Genomic DNA, 22,641 nt, shown 5'->3' on the forward strand with positions numbered 1-22,641 from the left:
CAATTAATCTTAAGGATTAAATTTCAGCCTGAGAATTTTTTGTCTTGGAGTTCCCCAACTTGACCTATACTCAGTGCTATTCCAATCATAATCCTAGCAGGATTTTTCTTATGTAAATTGACAAGCCGATTCTAAAATGTATGTGGGAACAGGACCCATAATAGCAAAACATTCTTTTAAAGGAAGTACACACAAGAAAGGCTTACAATATATGTTTTAAGACATTCTACAGACAATGTGAAATTTTAAAGTAAAGACATAAGTAGATCAATGAGATAAATCAGAAGGTCCAGGAATAGAACTACAATAACATGATTAACACACAAAGGTAACCTTACCCCAAAGAAAGGTTGTTCTTTTCTTGGAACACCATCAACAAAGCTCCTGAATCAACTGGGTATCCAGTTGATAGCTTTGATAGCATGAGCTTGGAATATCTAAAATATTTTTGTATATGTATTTTTTCTGATGAAGTTACTCAAATAAATACCCCAACAACTTAAGGGAATAAGTGAGAAAAAAGACAAAAGAAAGGGGCAGGGGACAGTTCAGGATTATCAAATATATCAAAAGTCACTGGAGTAGAGTTCTGATTAGATTAAGGTAAGGGAAGGCTCTCAAAAGGCTGCCTCATTGAAAAAGATACAAATTTGCTGGGGCATGTAGAAGACAGGATTTAGAGGGCTGTATATAAAGATTAGCTGTATGTCTTAGTGCATCAAAGCAAATAAAGATTAGCTGTATGTCTTAGTGCATCAAAGCAAATAAAATATGAGGCAAATATCAACTCTAGAAAAAAACTAAAAGAATATTTTTAATTAAAGAAAATATATCATTTGACTCAACAATACATATTATTACATGTTCACTTTGATTACAACTCAGTTTAGATGTGGATATATACAGGTTGTGGCAAAATATGTTTACAGTTATTTATATGGGAGATAATAATATCATTGATAAATAATAATACAAGAATAAACTGTGTTTCATATACTGACAACTGTAAACCTTAATTTTGCAAAACCTTGTATATAATATCAAACTTTTATATTAGAAAATAAGTTCTGAATTCTAAATAATTACAATCCTAGAAAAAAAATTCTCATCTCTGTCTTTCAATCTATTCTCTAAATTCTTTATACTGCTTTATTACTTTCTGGTGCTTCTGACTCCATGGTACAATGCTATGTGTTGTGTTTGTTGTCATGACTGATCACAAATTTCAACCATATCATTCACATAACTATCCAAGAATTAGAAACTTGATTTCTAAGAGCATAACATACAAAATTAGTCATAGTAATCCTGGGCTTCTCAGCAGCATTTAATATGAATTTCCATACTTCCTTTTTGTTAAAACTTTCTCTTCTTTTGATTTTTGTGACTTAAAAATGATTACTTGGAAAAATACATTAACTAAAGTGGGAGGATACCGATTCCTTGTGTACTTTCTGGATATTTACTAATTTCTTTTTTTAAAAATATATTTTATTGATTTTTTACAGAGAGGAATAGAGAGTTAGAAACATCGATGTGAGAGAAACATTGACCAGCTACCTCCTGCACACCCCCTACTGGGGATGTGCCTGCAACCAAGATACATGCCCTTGACCAGTATCGAACCTGGGACCCTTCAGTTCACAGGCCGATGCTCTATCCACTGAGCCAAACCGGTTAGGGCTACTAATTTCTTAAGAAAGTTCTATTAACTTTGCAAATCTGGGGAGATGTGTGAAAAATAATAGGTTAAACACAATGAGTGATAATTTAAGAACTTTAATATTATCACAGGCATTATAAATTTCCCAAATCCAGTAGAAATTCAATTTGGTTGACAGAATTTCAGTCTTTCTATTGACAGGTTTCCCAATCATAGTTTAAGAAATTACATTGCACAACTGACCTATGTCCTTTATAAATCCTTCATGCTGTCAGTCATAGGCTCAGTTCATGTGTATAATGAGAATAATATATAACAGTATGATGCAACTCCAGTTCATATATCTGTTAATCCATTTAAATTTAGAAATAATATTCACCTATAACCTAGTTTATAGTCTAACATACGAAAGCAAATATGGGGGATTCATGTTATAATACATATGAATTCTATTTTATACTTTTCAATCTAAAGCATATGAACTGGACAAATATGTGCAAATTCAAAATCACTGCAGTAAATTGGGGCAGAAAAGCAATGAATGGAAAGCTATATCTCTCAATAGGTCATTGAGCAAAATATTTGAGCCGTGCCAAGTACAAAATCTTTTGTTAAGGCTGATTAGGTTGCAGATATAAAAGGTCCTAATAGGCCAATAAATTAGAGCCATCTTTCTCAGAAGAAAGTGACTAATAATATTTTGTTGCTGAGTTAAATAGAATAAATGTCTCAGAACTTGGCCAGAAGGCTGAAGTTTTAATTAGTTATTAAGATGTTCAGGTTAATGTAAATCAGATTTGCCTTTTCTAGCTAAAGAATCAAGATTGACAGTGGCATTAAATCTTGAGTAAACACTAATTTGCCAGCACTTGCAAAACTTTCACCTGTAAAAAAAAAGAGAGAGGAAAAAAAGTGTTGATGGAGTATTTTTGTTAATTATCAAGCTTTTCCTTTGTACTGTTAATCAGAGATGTACCCTTTCAAAACACATATTTAAATATGGATAATCAAATGAAATAGTTTTAAAACTGCTTGTGAGAGTTAACTGATTATTTCTCTTTTGTTATTTACATTGTAATGACTAAAAACAGTTTCTTGACAGTGTTCCTAAATAAGTAATTAAAATATATTGCATGCCTTAGCTGGTTTTGCTCAGTGGATAAAGAGCCGGCCTGTAGACTTAATGGTCCTGGGTTTGATTCTGGTCAAGGGCATATGCCCGGATTGCGGGCTCAATCTCCATAGGGGGCGTGCAGAAGGCAACCGATCAATGATTTACTCTCATCATTGATATTTCTATGTCTCTCTCCTTCTCTCTTCCTCTCTGAAATAAATAAAAACATATTTTAAAATATATATTGCAATTCTCTGAATAAGGAAAACAATCTACCATTCCTAACATTTCTAATTAGGGACACTTAATTTTCAGTGTACCCACCTACCTTTCTACCTTACAAATATATGTATGTATAAGTTAAATGTTAAAAATATTTTATATTTAACTAGAGGCCCGGTGCATGAATTCGTGCACCAGCGGGGTCCCTCAGCCTGGCCTACAGGATCGGGCCAAAACAAGTTCTCTGACATCCCCCAAGAGGTCCCAGATTGTGAGAGGGCACAGGCCAGGCCAAGGGACCCCACCAGTGTACCACCGGGGCCGGGGAGGCACACGGGAGGTTGGCCAGCCAGGGAGGGACCACAGGAGGGCTCCAGGGCCACTCAACAGCTTGGCCCATCGCTCAGTCCCAATAGGCAAAACCCAGCAACAAGCTAACCTTCCAGTCAGAGTGACTGCCTCCTGGTGGTCAGTGCACATCATAGCAAGCTGTTGAGTGGCCTTAGCATATCATTAGCATATTACACTTTGATTGGTTAACAAGAGGATTGAACGACTGGACACTTAGCATATTAGGCTTTATTATATAGAACTAGAGGCCCAGTGCACAAAATTTGAGCAGGGAGGAGGGGGGGGTCCCTCAGTCCGGCCTGCACCCTCTCACAATCTGGGACCTCTCAGGGGATGTCCAACTGCCGGTTTAGGCCCAATCCCTGCAGTCGGACATCCAGCAGTCAGATATCCCTCTCACAATCTGGGACCGCTTGCCCCTAATAGCTCACCTGACTGCCTGCTCGCCCCTAACCGCTTGCCTGCCTGCCTGCTCAGTGGGCGTCATAGTGACCGGTCATTCTGGTTGTTCCACCGTAACAGTCATTTAGGCTTATATATATAGGCCTGAAAAGAAAATACTTTCTTTTATTCTTTTTCCCTTTCTTTTTCTCCTTAACATGTATGTCTCTTTTACATTCTTGGTTTACAAATACTAAGACATTCCATTTATTAACTCATCTAATCCTTATTCAATGGCATATATATAGTGATAATATACATATGACAGATGAGGAACCCAAGGGCATAGTTATGTTGTAACTTCTTCAAAGAAACACACTTGTCATTTAAAATGATAATATTTGGAATGATTGCATAATAGTTAAGAACATTATATGCAGAATCAGAACAACTGGGTCTATTCACTTGCTCTAATAATTTCTGTAAAAATTAAATAAAATAATACATATAAATAGTTTGAAAAGTGCTATTAACATATCAACTGCTTAACCTTTTGCACTCGGATGTCGAGTGTGACTCGACACGGTTAGCATTAGAATAAAGGAATCGAGAAAAAAAGCAAGCAAGTGCAAAGGGTTAATGTGTGTAAATGATTCTATTTCTTACTTGACTGTATTGTGTGTGTGTTTTTCTATGACGCCCCCACATTGTATGTAATGACTTTGTGTATCCAAATGAAATTATTTGAAATGAACTTATTTTAAAAGGGATAAAGTGTACTTAGTATTTGAATATGAATTTTAAAGATTAGCATTGAAACAAATCCTGGTAACTTAGCAGGAGTAGCTGGTTACACAGTTTATTGGCCAGACTATTAGACTGATAAGTACTACACTTTTTTAATAACTGTCATTATAAACAATATGACAATCTTGACACTAAGACAAAGACTGGGCAGTATAATCATGGTCACTGGAAAGAAAACACGGCATATACTTTGCTTTGTTTTCCTACTGGTTAACCCAGAGAAAGTTTTTAAAAGCTACATAGCCTAAATTCTGATTTAAATATACGTATGAAACACATGTACACATTTAGAAGAATTAAGGTACATTTGACAAATAATCCTGTGTTTGGCATTACTTATATGTTGAAGCCTGCTTTTAGAAGTAAGCCTTTTTCTCAGCCTGATAGTAATACTTTAAAAAGGATGATGTTATTGTAGACAAAAGTAATAATTACGTATATTTTTTAGTTGGTGAAATTTAAATACAACAATTTATTTCATAATACTTGAAAAGCTTTTGAAAATTAGTATATCAACATCATTTACAAACTTATGTCCTTGGTAGGTAAGTAAAGAGCAATATTTGAATAAATTTAGCACTAAGCAGTGGTCAGCATTTAAAGAACTTGTACTTCAATGTTTGATGTGGTTTTGAACCCCAGTTCTACTTAGCACATTTAATAAGCTTTTAATAAGTGGCTATTCTTATTGAAAGTAATTATCAATATTTTAGTATAAGTACATATAACACCACTTTACAGGTTTCTCTTGTTCTGGTCCCACTGTGCCCATGCCGCATGCTTAGTTACCTGGCCATGCTCTTTGACCTGCATGATAGTGGATACTGTTCACTAATGATCTCATCATCTTCAAGCCAAACAACTACCTTACTCCTGGAAGTTAGGCCTCCGTTATGTTAATAGCCTCCACTTCTGCATCAGAAATCTCTCTTAGTGTTTATCTACTCCTAAACATGCCCTCAAGAGTGCCTTCTGAAGATTTTGTTTATTTCTGGTGCCTGGGACCCAATCAAGAAGCTCAGGATGGCCCACAGACCTCATCTGAAGAGGCTTTGGAAACCTGGTCCCCAGATTTCCCCAGATCGGTAAGCATATGAGGTCTCTGTGGTACTGAGTCTTGTCACTGTTAGCAAAGTGCCCGTGCTCCACAAATAGTTCCGCATGTTAGATACTTTACTTCCTAATTCAGCTCTAAATTTATTACTTCCACCTTAAAAATATGCTGATTTGTATCTCTGTGCTTTTACAGTATGTAAGATCTCTTCTGCCTACATATCAAATTTAATTCAGTATTGCCTTTCCAACAAAATAATAGTAATAATAATCTTTTAGGTTCTACCAAAAAATAATTTCACCTACATAAACTCTTAACTAATTTCTCAGAAATGAGTTCCTTGGTCGACTTTATTTTACTTATATTTGAATTTGCCCATCCCCACCAGAATGTTACTTCCTTGAAGGTGAGTGCCAAGTCTTATCCTATTTCTGTACTCTTTATTTTTTTCCTTTTCTATAAGTATTCCAAAGGCATATGGTAATTATTCAAAAATTTTTAAACAATGAAAATGATAGAATGAGTACATTTTGCTTTAGGTTACATAAGAACAGAATGATTACCAGAAAATTTATTTGAAGAGACTTCAAAATAGATATATATTTTTTTAATGGTGCTATTTTTATACATGCCTTTTTATACAGAGATACATGCCAATGACAATGGGAAGTGTGACTTGGTAAATATGTGAGTTCTTGCTTTAAGTATTAGCAGTAGTTTTTAGTTAACTTTCTTTGCCATTAACTTACTGATCTTGCTGGTTATTTCTGGTATGCAGAGCAGAAGATGGATGTGAATCAATGGGAATAGAGAGCATTCTCAGAATGGTTTTTAACTTACATAATTGAGGACTTGAACATGAATGAGTCTTAGATCCAGAAGCCATATGCATTTTGTTTTCACCTTGCCAACATGATTGTAAGAAGCTAACGGTGACATCTTTAGTCGCTGTTTTAAGAGCTGGGTGTTTCATTTATGCAGTGTTGAAGGTAAAAAATTTAAGGAAACATGATTCAGAGACTGTTATATTCAAATTTTTTGTCTGTTTGCTTATTTCAAAAGCAGACGTAAGTTGCCAAGTTGACATAACTGAAAGGTATTTCTCAGGATGCCAGGCTTTCCTGTCTCCTGGGTTACATATGAGATGAAAATGTTTTCTTTTTGAAATGTCTTTGTGCTTTAAATCCAAGGGACATCAATTGCAAATAGCCTGAAGCTAAGCTAGCTTTGATTGTTCCCTTGCGGTGAATGATCTAGTCACTTGGGAAATGATAACTCACATCATGTAGAATATGTTTAAAAATGAAATTTGGAAGGAAAAGGTAATATTCTAAACAACACAATTTTTTTTTTTTTGGCTGAAATAAATGATCAATCTACTGACTGCTCTGGAATTAGTATTTCATGTTGACTTCCATTTCATGTTTAATATCAGTAGGCATTGTCACAGTAATAATCTCTATAATAAAGAGCCAGGGTGTAATGACCCTTAAGACTGAAGCTCCACCAGACTGGAAGTCAGTGCTGGGTTGCCATGGTAACCCAGTGCTGACTGCTTTGGCTGCAGACATGGTGTCCCAGCACTGACTGCTGAGGGGGCTGAGAATCAGGGCCAGAGAGAGTCCTAAAGAGAGAAGCAGGGACTGATCCGTTGCCTCTGTGGCAGCTTTTGACCAGCACTTGCCTCTCTCTTTCTCTCCCAGTCTGGTCAGCAGCCTTGCCTCCATTTCTTTCCAGGACTCCACCCGGGCTGCTGATCAACCCTGCCTTTCTGATCAGGCCCTGTTGATATGCTCAGAGATGCTGATTGGCATAGAAACTGACCAATCAGAACCAAATCTGGGTGAAGTGTGAGGAACTAATGCTGCCTAGGAGGTGGAGCTTTTGACGCTGACTGGCATAGAAACTGACCAATTAGAACCAAATCTAGGGGCTTAGAGGTGTTTCTGTCCAGGGAGAGCAGATGGCCGCCAGGAGGAATGGCCTTTGCAAATCTACAGAAAGTGCTCATCAGTGACAGCCTGGACCCTTGCTGCCAGAAGATCCTGCAAGATGGAAGGCTGCAGGTGGTGGAGAAGCAGAACCTGAGCAAAGAGGATCTGATAGCCGAGCTGTAGGACTGCAAAGGCTTATTGTCTGCTCGGCCACCAAGGTGACCGCGGATATCAACAACGCAGCAGAGAAGCTCCAGGTGGTGGTCAGGGCCGGCACCAGTGTGGACAACGTGGATCTGGAGGCTGCCATGAGGAAGGGCATCCTGGTCATGAACATTCCCAATGGGAACAGTCTTAGTGCTGTGGAGCTCACCTGTGGGATGATCATGTGTCTGGCCAGGCAGATTCACCAGGCGATGGCTTTGATGAAGGATGGCAAATGGGGCCGAAAGAAGTTCATGGGAACCGAGTTAATTGGAAAGACCCTGGAGATTCTTGGCCTGGGGAGGATCGGGAGAGAGGTGGCGATCCGGGTGCAGTCCTTTGGGATGAAGACTGTAGGGTACGACCCCATCATCTCACCAGAGGTCTCGGCTTCCTTTGGCATTCAGCAGCTGCCCCTGGAGGAGATCTGGCCCCTCTGTGACTTCATTGCTGTGCACACCCCTCTCCTGCCTTCCTCGACAGGCCTGCTGAACGACAGCACCTTTGCCCTGTGCAAAAAGGGCATGTGCGTGGTGGTGAACTGTGCCCATGGAGGGATCGTGGATGAGGGTGCCTTACTCTGGGCCCTGCAGTCGGGGCAGTACGCAGGCACAGCACTGGACGTGTTCACGGAGGAGCCGTCTCAGACCGTGCCTTGGTGGACCACGAGAATGTCATCAGCTGCCCCCACCTGGGCACCAGCAGCAATGAGGCCCAGAGCCTCTGCGAGGAGCAGATCACTGTCCAGTTCGTGGACATGGTGAAGGGGAGAGCCCTCTCAGGGGTCATGAATGCCCAGGCCCTTACCAACGCCTTCTCTCCACACACCAAACCTTGGATCAGTCTGGCAGAAGCTCTGGGGACTCTGATGCGAGCCTAGGAAGGGTCCCCCAAAGGGACCATCCAGGTGCTAACGCAGGACTTATCCCTGAAGAATGCTGGGAACTGCCTGAGCCGCGCAGTCATTTCCAGCCTCCTCAAAGACGCTTTTAATCATGCGGATGTGAATTTGGTGAACACCAAGCTGCTGGTGAATGAGGCTGGCCTCAATGTAACCACCTTCCATAACCCCGCTGTGCCAGGAGAGCAAGGATGCAGGGAAAGCCTCGTGAGCGTGGCCCTGGCAGGTGCCCCCTACCAGTCTGTGGGCTTTGTCCAGGGCACCACACCTGTGCTGCAGGCACTCAATGGAGCTGCCTTCAAACCAGAAGTGCCTCTCTGCAGGGGTCTGCCCCTGCTCCTGTTCCGCTGCCTGGAAGCAGCATGTGACTGAGGCCTTTCAGTTTCATTTCTGACCTTGGGGCTCACCAGAACCAGCCTTGGGAGGGCAGTTGGGGGTGAGATTAGGCCAGCAGGGGAGGGCAGTTGGGGGTGAGATCAGGCCAGCAGGGGAGGGCAGTTAGGGGTGATCAGGAAGGCAAGCAGAGGCAGTTAGGGGCAATCAGGCAGTCAGGCAGGTGAGCTGTTAGGAGCCAGCGGTCCCAGATTGCAAGAGGGATGTCCGACTGCCTGTGAGATTGGGCTTAAACTGGCAGTCGGACATCCCCCAAGGGGTTCCAGATTGGAGAGAGTGCAGGCTGGGCTGAGGGAACCCCCCCTCTGTGCATGAATTTCGTGCACCATGCCACTAGTGTTATAGAAAACCTAAGGTTACAGAGCATGAAGTCATCATCTCTGGTCTCAACATTTTGACAAATGACAAAACTGTTATCTGGAAAATGTAAGTAATTTTCCCCATCCCATATTTTATTTCATATGAACTTTATTGGTTTTAACTAGTGCTCATGCCCCCACACTATCATTTCCCAAAGCAAGGTCTTCAGAACATGAATCACAGCAATGTTCCAAGAACCACAATTATAACACTTCTGCAAACTCCAATTTCTCTTCGGTAATACAAAGAGCTGCTTTCATATTTCAGGTAGTGAGAAGTAGAGGAAAGGAGAAAATGTTGAATTAGTTGAACTTGTGATTTCTCAAACTTATCTGACCACCTATCTCATTTTTTTTTTTTCTATGTAACCTCTGGTAAAAGCTAGTATGGCCTGCTTCTTTCAAATCCAGTTTGATAAATCTTGGAATACACCATGCTTAAAGAAAATACCTTCAGAAACTGGACAATATTCTCTGATATTTATCCAGTTGATTTTCATTATTAACTTAGAATCCTGTACTGCCTCAGTGGGACCCACCTTTGATAATGCAGTATATAGTTTTATTTCTGCAATAGTGTCCAGACAGTTTTGGTGAAGTCAGATGGTATTTTTTTAAAAACTCATAACAATATGTGAATGTATTTCTACATTTTTATTAGACAGTTATTTGTTTATAATTAAGAACCTTTATATATCTATACATATATACATGTTTGTGTGTATATGCATGGGTGTGTATGTATTGTGGGACTTTAAATATAAAGATTATATGTATAAAGTTCCACAATGCCTGTTCCCTGGGGATAAAGCACTTCTTTCTACTTCATGATGCTAAAAGGAAAACTTGTATTATGCCTATTCTTACTCAGAATATAGCTTTTGGAGCTTCTCATTAATGTTGATATTTTATAGCTTCTGCCTACACAGTTTGCAGTTGCATGCAGAACACAAATTGAATCAATTCATTTGCACAACTCTTATTAAGTACTAGCCTGGGGAAAGTACTCCAGTTGCCTGTCTAGCAATTGCTCTGTGACAAATAGCTGAATCATTTTACTTCATCTTAGATGAGCCACATTCACTTTCATAATCTGCCTCACTTGCTGCTGTCAAGTCATCTATGCTACTTTGGGGAGTTCTAACTAATAAAAATGTTATATTATTTAAACCTATGTTTCTCAAAATATCTAACTTAATATGGCTTTAATTCAAATAAAATATATTTATATGGTTAATACTTATTAATGTTAGGCAATATGTTATAAAAAATGTACATTTATTATTGATATCACTTTGACCAGGAAATCACAAACATCTTAAATTCAAAGGATAAGTTATTGAATGCTAAAGCTGAACATCATGTTATACCCATACTACAAATATTGCAATGTATTTAACTATCCAATTTGGTCACAGTTTAATTTATTACAAGTGTTTTCATTCATCAGATATTACAAAATGTAGTTTTGTGTCTGGAAGACTGAGTCCTAGAAAAGGATTTGACTCATAAGAAAACATTGCTTGACCCTGAGTAGCTTCTGAAATCTTGAGAAAAAAGAACAAAGTTGGAAGTATCACGTTACCTGATATCAAACCATAATACAAGACTATAGTAATTAAAACAGCATAGTACTGGCATAAAAACAGACATATTGTCAATGAAACAGGATAAAGAGCCCAGAAATAAACCAATGCCTTTATAGCCAAATAATATTTGACGAAGGAAGCAAAACATACAATGGGCCTTCATCCATTGTATTCAATAAATGGTGTTGGGAAAATTGTTGCATACATTTTGAAAAGCTAATTCAGATATTTAAAGGAATGATAAAACTGGAAATAAGCTGAAAGAGAATTTTAATCTCATATTCTCCTATGAATAATATTTTCATCATTATTTTTATAAATTCTTCTCTTGACCATTAAATTAAAGACACCTTAGTTCAGTGACTTGTTATAGTCATCTTTGCAGCCTCTCACCCACGCAAAGAATCTGCCACACTATAGATTTTACTTAACTAAATCAGGGTAATCCTGGAATTTCTGAATAGACTTTTTCTTTTTGTCTTTAAAATGCCAGAAAAATATTTTCTTCCTCATTATTCTGCATTCAACAAATATCGATTGGATGCTTTCAACATACTGGACATGGAAGAAGCACTAGGCATACTGCAAAAAACAAGAAAAATATAACTCCTGTCACATGGATCTTTTTTATACTCAGTTCAATGTATTATGATTTCATAATTCTAAAATACTATTAATGAATTTTATAGCCAACTTAATTATAGATGTTTGCAAACAAGCAACCACTCATATGCACACTATTTGCAAAATACCACTCATATGCACACTGTTTGCAAAATACATCTTTCAGAACACTAAAGTGAAAAACACTTGATTTTGTTAAATTTGGTAGTTGATTATGTATCATTTATATAAGCCATACTAAAATAGTCCCCATAATATGATTGATGTAAGAAAAAAATAACTCTATGAGACACTCAATATAACTAAATTCACATGTAAATTGAAAGAGAAATGGTTAGTAAAGATAAATCACAGGTCATTTCACTTCTATTTTATTAAATAAGTTAAATAGAAACATAATTACACTAAATATACTGTATTAGTAACTAAATATAAAATAAAACTATTCTAGAAAGTTTTCTTGCTGCTTCCACATTTGTTGATGTAAGTCAGCTCCCATTAAAATGATTAACACATACAACAATTTGCAGTAAAAACATGAAATTTGAAATGAAAGTGGTTATTTTTATACTAGGCTGAAATTAGTGCACTTGTTCTAGCAAGAAGTATTTTTTCCTATCATTATGGCATTTTTTACAATATACCAATAACAATGCCACAATTTGCTAAACAAAGTGTGACTCAATGCATTTATGTTGTGAAAATGTGTTACATAAAGTGTGTAGATACTTCAGGAGGTATTAATTGAGTTTTGAGATGTAATTGTCTGGTGCTTTTTCCAGTCAAGTTGCCATACATGCTCTGGAGCAGAGCCATTGTAGAACATTTCAATGATTACTTTCAATTTAGACCATCAGCTTGGGTCCATTTACCGAGTGGTAACATCAGAGCAATTGATTCTTCTAAATCTCTGCCAGTTATACCACATATAGTTCATCCAGACCATGTGCATGCAGCTGGATGTTATTTTTGGACTTCAACAGGAATTGCTCTACCCTCAACTAAATAGGCTTAGATTTAGAATGAAGTACACAATTTGAAGGACTGAAATTGCTCACCCAGGTAGCAAGTGACCCTTCAATAAATTACAGATAGAATTCTATTCTAATAAAGGCCATTAGGTTATGTAATACCTAATAACAAGGTCATTTGCCAGTCTTGTATTAGACACCCCTACAAGCATTATTTGTATGTGTGAATGATGCATTTTCAGTAGGGGTGGGTGCCGGAGGCAAACAATCATATGTCTCATATCGATGTTTCTTTCTCTCTCTCCCCCTTTGAAAGAAAGAAAGGAAGAAAGAAAGAAAGAAAGAAAGAAAGAAAGAAAGAAAGAAAGAAAGAAAGAAAGAAAGAAAGGAAGGAAGGAAGGAAGGAAGGAAGGAAGGAAGGAAGGAAGGAAGGAAGGAAGGAAGTCATCAAAAAGGAAAAATATAGAAATTGCCCCCATCCCAACAGCAATCCTCTTGTACCCCCTCAGTTTTTGTCATGAAGTAGAGGACTCTCAGAGTTTCTAGAACACTTACCCTCCATAATTACATGTGTATTCCACATAGCGCCATGGCATCAATTTCTCCTCCTGAGCACCCTGCAATCTTTGTTTCCCCACTTTACCATTTCAGGGGAGCAGGAGGAGTAGGCTCAGGTCACCAGGCGAATCCTGGCAGTGGGCCTCTGGCCTCAGCTGCAGCAGCTCCAGCACTCAGGTTTGGCTAGTGCCTTCCCAATTCCTGTTTTTCAAAGACAAGCCAGGTCTTTAGTGTTCAAGGAGGTTTGGAGAGGGAGTTGAAAATCTCTTGATGCATCATAAAAAATTTAATTTTCTTTGGTTCAAATACTTTTGATAAAAATATAACTAATTGAATTAATCACTCTTAATCATCCCTTCTTTTGAGATAATACTTGAAAAAACAATAATAGTAATTATAAAAATTCTATATAATAAAAGGGTAATAATATACAAATTGACCGAATGGTGGAATGACCAGTCATTATGATGCACACTGACCACCAGGGGGCAGATGCTTCATGCAGGAGTTGCCCCCTGGTGGTCAGTGCACTCCCATAGGGGGAATGCACCTCAGCTAGAAGCCGGGCTCAGGACGGTGGCAGGAGCCTCTCCTGCCTCTGTGGAAGCGCTAAGGATGTCTGACTGCTGGCTTAGGCCTACTCCCGGACATTCCCCGAGGGCTCCCGGGCTGAGGGACAACCCCCCAACTTCACGAATTTCATGCACTGGGCCTCTAGTAGCTATAATAATAATAGTAATAGTATTAGCTAATATTTATTGAATATTTTCTATGTACCCTGCACTAGGACAAACTAAAGATTTATGAACTCATCTCACTGATGAAATAATTGAGGCACAGAGATTTTACTGAGCAAGATTACAGAACAAGTAATTTTGTAACTGGAGCAGATTCAGAGCCTCCTGACTCAAAAGCCAGATCTCTTAAGTACAATATTCTAATTTTCTTCTACTTTATATGTTTTTATTTTGAGGAAGTATTCATTCTCATCTTATTAGGAAATAGGTATTAAATTTTGTTGAAGGTCTTTTCACCAACTACTGGAATATTCATGTTACTTGTTGTTTTTTATATCTATTAATATGGTGAATTACATTAATGGACTTTCTAAAATGGAAAAAAAAAGGAGGAGAGAGAAGGAGAGAGGGAAAAGCAGAGAGTAAGGAAGATAGAATGCATGTAAAAATATCTTTTACATCAGAATTCTTCTCAAATATAGAAGAAAAGATAGGATAAAAATAATGATTATGAATTCTCAATGAAGTAATTGACTCTGACAAGGATCCTCAATTCATGCTAAAATAATTGGTGAAAGGCTGTTTGAAAAGAGGCTAGAGGTCTAGAGGTCTGGAGCTTTCATACCAGCTATCACTTCTTATTTGTCAAAGTAAAGAGATACTTTTTTAATGGAATGGAGAGTGTTCATAGAAACCATCCAAACCAAGTGATTCAATTGGGGAAAATGACAATATTTACCCATGTAATCATGCAACACAAATTAAACAACACAAGCTCTATTGTATTCTTGACTAAAAAAATAAGTTGAAGTGTTATCAAATCAAGTGGAAGCCATTAAACAAATCCCAGTAGTGGAAGATACTAGTAAACAATTAGTCCAGATTATTCAAATGTGTCAATGATCTAAAACAAAACAAGGGGAGGAAATTGCTCTGATTAAAGAAACATGAAAACCCAGTTGCAATATATAATTCTTGAGTTTTTAAAGAGATTTAAGAAACATGAAAACCTCGTTTCAATATATGATTCTTGATTTTTTAAACAATCTATAAAGTACATTTTTGGGACAATTAGGAAAATTAGATTATGGACCATGAATTGAAATATATTACCATATCAACCATACTTGAGATAAAGTAATGGTGTTGTAATGAAGTATAATGCCATTGAGATTGAATGCTGAAGTATTTGGAAGTAAGAGGTCGTGATGATTGTAACTTAATTGTAAATCACTTAGAGAATAAAACTTTCATATATATGTATGTGTGCAGCAAGAGAAAGGGCAAATAAAGAAATATATTAACAACAGTTGAACAGTATATTGGACTGTCTTATATAATTCTTTCAAATTTTCTGTATGTCTAAACTTTTTCATGATAAATTAGAATTAAAAAGTTATCCTATATAATAAAGAGGTAATATGCAAATTGACCATCACTCCAACACCCAAGATGGCCACCCCCATGTGGTCAAAGATGGCCGCCCCCATTTGGACACAAGATGGCCAGCAGGGGAGGGCAGTTGGGAGGGACCAGGCCTGCAAGGGAGGACAGTTGGGGGGGACCCAGGCCTTCAGGGGAGGGCAATTGGGGGGGACCAGGCCTGCAGGAGAGGGCAGTTGGGGGCGGACCAGGCCTGCAGAGGAGGGCAATTAGGGACAATTGGGCCAGCAGGGGTGCAGTTAGGCATTGATCACGCTGGCAGGGGAGTGGTTAGGGGGTGATCAGGCTGGCAGGAAGAAGCAGGTAGGGGCAATCAGGTGGGCAGGCAGGCAAACAATTGGTAGCCAGCAGTCCTGGATTGTGAGAGGGATGTCCGACTGCCTGTTTAGCCTGATCCCACCAGGATCAGGCCTAAACGGGCAGTCGGACATCCCTTGAGGGGTCCCAGATTGGAGAGGGTGCAGGCTGGGCTGAGGGACACACACCCCCATGCACGAATTTTATCCACTGGGCCTCTAGTACATATATAAAAGTACATTGTAACATCTCACCATTCAGTATTGAATTCTACAGATACTCTGTGCTCAGGATAACTGGAAAAGTACAAGTAGTACCAGGATTCAATTAATAAAAAACAACAATAAAAAAAAATCCATTAAAGGTCTTTCTTTTTTAGATATGATGGTATTTTAGTAAATATTAAATAAATATTTTTTAAAACCATATGTTTAGATAAATGTTTAAAATTACCCTAACATTTTGCCTATCTCCTTTCTCTTCTTTATTTCCTTGGTCTTAACAATTTTCATTAGTCTCCTCTTTCATTGTTTGCTTTAAGAATTTATTATTTCTCCCTTGCCAAAATACTTTAACTCCCCCCACCAAAAAAACAAAACAAACAAAAAAGATAGCAGTTATCCTCACATGCATTCATTCAAATTTAGTATTTTCTTTTTTTCAAGAAAGTTATAGTAACTATTACATGTACTAGTAGCTACACGTAAAGGTGGGGCAAAATTCAAATTTCCAAAAAACACTTCGTCTTATAATGCAACAATGAAGCTCTGAAAGTGATCTATTTCAGTGCTTTCTACTTCAATAGAATGTTAGCTTTCCATCCCACTATTATAGCTTTCATAGTGGGTGGTATTTAGTTAAAAGTCAGGCCAGAGAATAAAGTGTCAAAGAATTTGTATTCATACAAACTTATTTTCTATAGTACTATATTCAGAGAGTGTATATTAATGTGTAGGTGTACATAAGTGTATGCATACCATAAAGTATAACTTTCAGGGGAATACAATAAACAAGAGTTTTTTAGTTCTATATTTGCCATCAGGCACTTTTATATGAAAAGTAAATGTTTTAATGCTACTGATGGGTGGGAAACTGGCAGATTGTGGTTGCAAATCAGAGGCAATAGTGTCAGAGAGCAGGGGCTTTTAACTCCTACAATTAATGTTGGCAGATATTTTATATTTATTTAAAGGTGTTACATGCAATCTGAGTAATAAGAAAGCTTATTATTTATGAAAAACATATTTTTGACTACATAAATACTTTAGATCAGGAGAATTGGTTATTTATAACAATACTTTATATAGGAAGCATTGAAATAGAATTAAAGCTATCTATAGTCATGTATCTGTATTCTATTGCTGCTGAACAAAATTGCCACATACTTAGAATTTTAAAACAATATAAATATATTAACAGGGTGTCCAAGAGTTTAGATTCCAGGCATTGGTTAACTGCATTCTCTCATTCCCTGGAGGTCTCACCGGGCGGAAACCAGGGTATTCGATAAGGGTTGTAATTTTATTTTGGGCTCAGAACCTTCAAACTTCCTAAGAAAACAGTTTTCCAATATATCTGTATATATAAAAGCCTAAGCAACTGAACAACTGAATGACCGAACGACCAGTCAACTGGTCGCTATGATGCGCACTGACCACCAGGGGGCAGCCGCTCAATGCAGGAGTGCCCCTGGTGGTCAGTGTGCTCCCACAGCCAACCTCCCTTGGCCCCTCCCCTGGACCGGCCAACCTCCCGTGGCCCCGATCGGCCCTGATTGCCAGCCAGGTCGAGGGACCCCGCCTGTGCACAAATTCGTGCACCAAGCCTCTAGTAATTCAATATTGAAACTATTCATCTAATACCGATTTTGAAAATAAGGCACTTTCAATTGTACCTCCCCTTCTTTTTAAGGAAGGTCTTGGAAGGAAGGAACAACAAAAGAAGATATGAGATTTGGGAAATAGAAAATAGAAACTTTCAGAAATGGAAGTAATGACAAGTCCTTGTGTGCCCTTGTATCACAGACCAAGGGAGAGACTAGATCTTCATGAAAATAAATGGTACTAATTTTATATCCAGGCTTCCTGAGCACTTAAAAAGCATCTTGGTGTTTATATGTCATTGGAAGATTTAATAAATTTAAAATTAGAATCATAATAAAGAAACTGGAGGAAAAGGATATTATAAACTTTAGGAAAAGAGTTTTAAATTGCATAAGAAAGAAAACTTGCTGGCCCTGGCTGGTGTGACTCAGTTGGTTGGAACATTAGCCATATACCTAAAGGTTGAGGGTTCCATTCCAATGTTCTCTTTCACATCGATGTTTCTCTCTTTCTTACCCTCTCTCTAAAAAATAAAAATAAATCAATAAGTATACCCTCAGGTGATGGTTAAAAAAAAGAAGAAAGAAAGAACACTTTCTGGACTAGCAGTAAACAATATTTGCATATTCACAATAATGGTGTCATTGTGTCTTGATTTAATAAAAATCAGCTTATAATACTATTTCAATAAAAGGAGAAAATAGAGAGAGCTTAATAAAGAGTAAAACATTTATTATCATAGTAAGTCAATTGATAATGCTCAAAATTGGTAAATGATGAAATAGTTCTAAATCATACATTTAGAAAAATGGCATAAATACCAAAGGAAAATGAAAAAAAATATGTGGGAGTGATTGCTTCAGAGAAACAGTGCTGGACATTAGAATATGCTCAGTTAAGACAAAATTATTTTTTATAAATTTTAATACCATTTAATGTTTATTATATGTGCACTTATTAATTTAATTAAAAATTAAAAACAGCCCCATGGAATATCAGGTGGCTCAGTTGGTTGGAATATCATCCTATAAATCAAAAAGGTTGTGGGGTTCAATCCCCTGTTGGGGTGCATAAGGAGGCAACCTATCAATGTTTCTCTCTCACATATCTTTCTGTCTCTCTGTCTCTCCCTTCCTCTCTTTCTAAAATTATATATATATAAATTTAAAAAATAAGGAACAACACTATTTTTAGGATTAATATTGAGAATAAAAATTATCTCAGAAAGTCCATTAGCTAGTCATTATTTTAAGTAGCATATTTCTTCACTCAACCACCAGTTACTGAACTCCCATTATATGTGTGTCATTATGCTAAGCTTTGTAGATAGAAAGATAAATAAGTGAAAGGTTGTGTTAGATTCCCCTTATCCTCAAAGATAATAATTTTCTTGATTGTCATTTGCTCATTTTATATCCATCTGTTGTTTTCCCACCTTTGAATCTGTAGCTCTCCACTAACAGGCAATATTTATCACCAAACAATGCAAAATTCACACATAAAGAAGAACAATCATCACCTTGTCTTCAGCAGAAAAGTTTTGGGATTTGAAAGGGAGTAGGTATTAATTAGTCCAGCAAGCTGATTTTAAAGAGATAAATCTGTAACCAGTACAACTAAAGTGACAAGATTAAGCATATGTAACTAGATTATTACTGAGAATACTTTTGATCATATAGTGGGAAAATATATATTTACTTAGTATGAGTATACAATTCTTGTTAAAATGACCATTTAGCATAATGAGTAAATGAGCTTGTAAATGTTACATCACTTAGCCCCTACATTTAAAGAATAAAATCATAGTAATATTCTACTATAAGGTAGAAAAAGTTTCAGAATTTGTATTGGTAACAATAATACTTTTAAAACATTGATTATTGTCAAAGAAATTCACTTGATCTCTAATTTGTGGTATTGAAATATAGCAGACAAAAAATACTAATTGAGCCGAAGCCGGTTTGGCTCAGTGGATAGAGCGTCGGTCTGCGGACTGGAAGGTCCCAGGTTCGATTCCGGTCAAGGGCATGTACATTGGTTGTGGGCACATCCCCAGTGGGGGGTGTGCAGGAGGCAGCTGGTCGATGTCTCTCTCTCATCGATGTTTCTAGCTCTCTATCCCTCTCCCTTCCTCTCTGTGAAAATCAATAAAATATATTTTAAAAAAAATACTAATTGACATTTGCTGCAAATATTTGGGATTTATGTATGAGTCAAGTTGTTAATCAATCAACTTATTAAAAATATACCTTCTTGTTTATCTGTACATGAATATTTCAGTTTTTTCTCAAAATATTGTGAGTATAAGAGAAATATTTTTAAAAACTGTTACTGAAATGAATAAAAATTTTTCACTCCATATTGTTGAAATTAGTGGAACAACATTTAAAAATATCATAATTAACAAACATGCTATTTATTTAGTTTAAATACCATAAGTGGTCTGAACACCTCATTGCATTGTATGAATCTCTGGCAACATACCAGCTAAGGGGTGATAGTAATACTAAATGTAATAAGCTTGGTGATCTGTTGATCCTTAAACTACCCAAAATATTTCCATTTAAAAAATGTCATTGACTTTAAACAATATAAAATTCACTCCAAACCAATGAACTTATTACAAGCTTATGGCTCAGGATCTCTATTCTATTTATAAAAATTATGAAATGTGAGACAATATGGTCAAAGATCTATTTTGCAAAACCAGACCCAGTATTGCAGAGAAGAAACCTATGGATTGTTTGTTATACAACAGTGAACCCATATTTGTCTTTGATTCTGTAATTTATGAGAAGCTTCTTTAAAATTCTCCCTCCATTTCCCTCTCTCTCTCTCTCTGCCCTTTTAGAGACCATTCATATCTCATCCGTGCCTAACAAAATTTAGGCTATTTGTGTTAGTTATTGCTAAGAATTGTATAGACCAGTTTTATATTGAAAATAGTGACCCTGTGCACAGATTCATGCACATTGAAAGGAAATTAATTAGAAGGTGGCTGGTGGGGCAGGACTGGGTGAGACTGGCCGAACGCACCCTGGAGCCAATCTCCCATGGTCCCTCTCAGGCCAGGTGCACCTGGGGCAATGCCACGGTTGGAAGGGCATCTGTGGAGTGAGCAGGGTCCCTCTGGCAGATGGGGTCCTGCAGCCTGGTAGAATCCCACGACCCTGCGAAGAATCAGGCTCCCTCCTCTCTGGTTCTGGGGTGCATCACCCGAAAACTGCCACTGCCAAGTCACTGCAGCTAGGCAGCTCCTGTGTTGAGCGTCTGCTCCCTGGTGGTCAGTGTGCATCATACCTCCTGCGGTCGAACAGTCAGACGACCACTTAGCCTTTTATATATATAGATATAGATACAATATAAAATTAAAACACAGTGAGAAGATACTTAAAATGTTGATATTAATTGTCATGTTGTTAACCATAGTCTCCCTGGTGAGCTGTATAATCCGTGGTTCATTTCTATGCCATCACTGACACACATGCATGTACCAGTTTCAGTGGATTCCAAAGTCAGTTTGGATGTGAATATTGCTCTACCTTCTACTAACAATGTCACCTAAGATGGTTGTTTAACAGCTCTGGGTCTCAGCATAACCATCTGTAAATTGTAAAAAGTAAATAAATTTCCAGGGGTTGGTGGGTTATGAATAGGTGGAACACAGAGAATTTTTTAGAGCAGTGAAAATAATTGTACAATACTATAATGACGGATACATGTTTTACCTTTGTCCAAACCTGCAGAAAGTAAGCACCAAGACTGAACCCTAATGTAAACTGTGGACTTCGGGTGATATTGATGTGTCAATGCAGGTTCAACAATTGTAACAAATGTGCCTCTCTAGTGGGGAATGTTGATAATGGGGGAGGCTGTGCAAGTGTTGGAGCAGTGGGCATATGAAAAAGCTTTGTTCTCTCCTCTTAATGTTGCTGTAAACTTAAAACATCTTTAAAAAATAAAGTCCATAAAATACACTTTAAAATGTAGCACTATCTTTAAAAAGGTTAATGAGCAGCACCTACCATATGACATTGTGATAAGAATTAAAATAAGATTTTGCATAAAAGCAAAATATTAGAACAGCCTCCGAAACTATATGAGTAGGTGCAATGTTATTCTTACTACATTAAAATTAGCAACATTCTCAAGCTCACATAGAACATTCTCCAAGATAGTTCATGTTAGGTCACTAAAAAAGTCTTAGTTTTAAGATAATCTTGAACTCTTGAAAAAAAAAATATATAGAAGGAACATTTCTGAACGCATTCTATGAGACCAGCATCACCTTGTTACCAAAATCAGACAAACACATCACAAGGATAGGCCAAAATCTCTGATGAAAATAGATGCAAAATTCCTCAATAAAATACTAGCAAACCAAATACAATGCATCGAAAAGATTATACACAGGGCAGTGGTATTTATCCCTGGGATGGGAATCAAGGCTACTGACTGAGCTTGGGAAGTCCAAAATTTGACAGTCCATGTCCCTAAATACAGCATTTCTCCTAGCAATGTTCCATGTATGCTTAAGCAGGCTATATCCCCACCAGCTCCCCCTCCTGGTTTCTTCCTTTTGTTCTCTCTTGGTAGGTTTGCAACTCATGTCACCCTAACCAGGTTCTAATTCATACAGGTCACTGAAAACAGAATGGAAGCTGGTCTGAGGTAATAAGTCACACCTGCAGTGAGGCTAAATCTTCTTTTGTCTATTATATTATACTAGAGGCCCAGTGCACAAAATTCATGCACGGGGGGGGGGGTGTCCTTCAGCCCAGCTTGCACCCTCTCCAATCTGGGACCTCTCGAGCGATGTCTGACTGCCCGTTTTGGCCCGATCCTGGTAGGATCGGGCCTAAACGGGCAGTCAGACATCCCTCTCACAATCCAGGACTGCTGGCTCCCAACTGCTCACCTGCCTGCCTTCCTGATTGCCCCTAACTGCTCCTGCCTGCCAGCCTGATCACCCCCTAACCACTCCCCTGCCAGCCTGATTGCCCCTAACTGCCCTCCCCTGCAGGCCTGGTAAACCCTAACTGCCCTCCCCTGCAGGCCTGGGTCCCCCCCAACTGCCCTTCCCTGCAGACCCAGTCGCCCCCAATTTCCCTCCTCTGCCGGCCTGTTCACCCCTAACTGCCCTCCCCTGCAGGCTTGATCGCCCCCAACTGCCCTCTCTTGCAGGCCTGGTCCCTCCCATCTTCCCTCCCCTGCTG

The 22,641-nt window shown here is 38.1% G+C and overlaps 1 pseudogene across 1 annotated transcript; it reads left to right on the forward strand.

Annotated features, from left to right (window-relative positions):
• The first annotated feature begins 7,571 nt into the window (after window positions 1-7,571).
• LOC307115061 (D-3-phosphoglycerate dehydrogenase-like) lies at window positions 7,572-9,003 on the forward strand (annotated as a pseudogene). The gene has a single exon. The product of its transcript is annotated as a D-3-phosphoglycerate dehydrogenase-like (transcript).
• The last annotated feature ends 13,638 nt before the right edge of the window (window positions 9,004-22,641 follow it).

The sequence above is a fragment of the Cnephaeus nilssonii genome (assembly GCF_951640355.1).
Source record: "Cnephaeus nilssonii genome assembly, chromosome: 2".
NCBI classification, from domain to species: Eukaryota; Metazoa; Chordata; class Mammalia; order Chiroptera; family Vespertilionidae; genus Cnephaeus; species Cnephaeus nilssonii.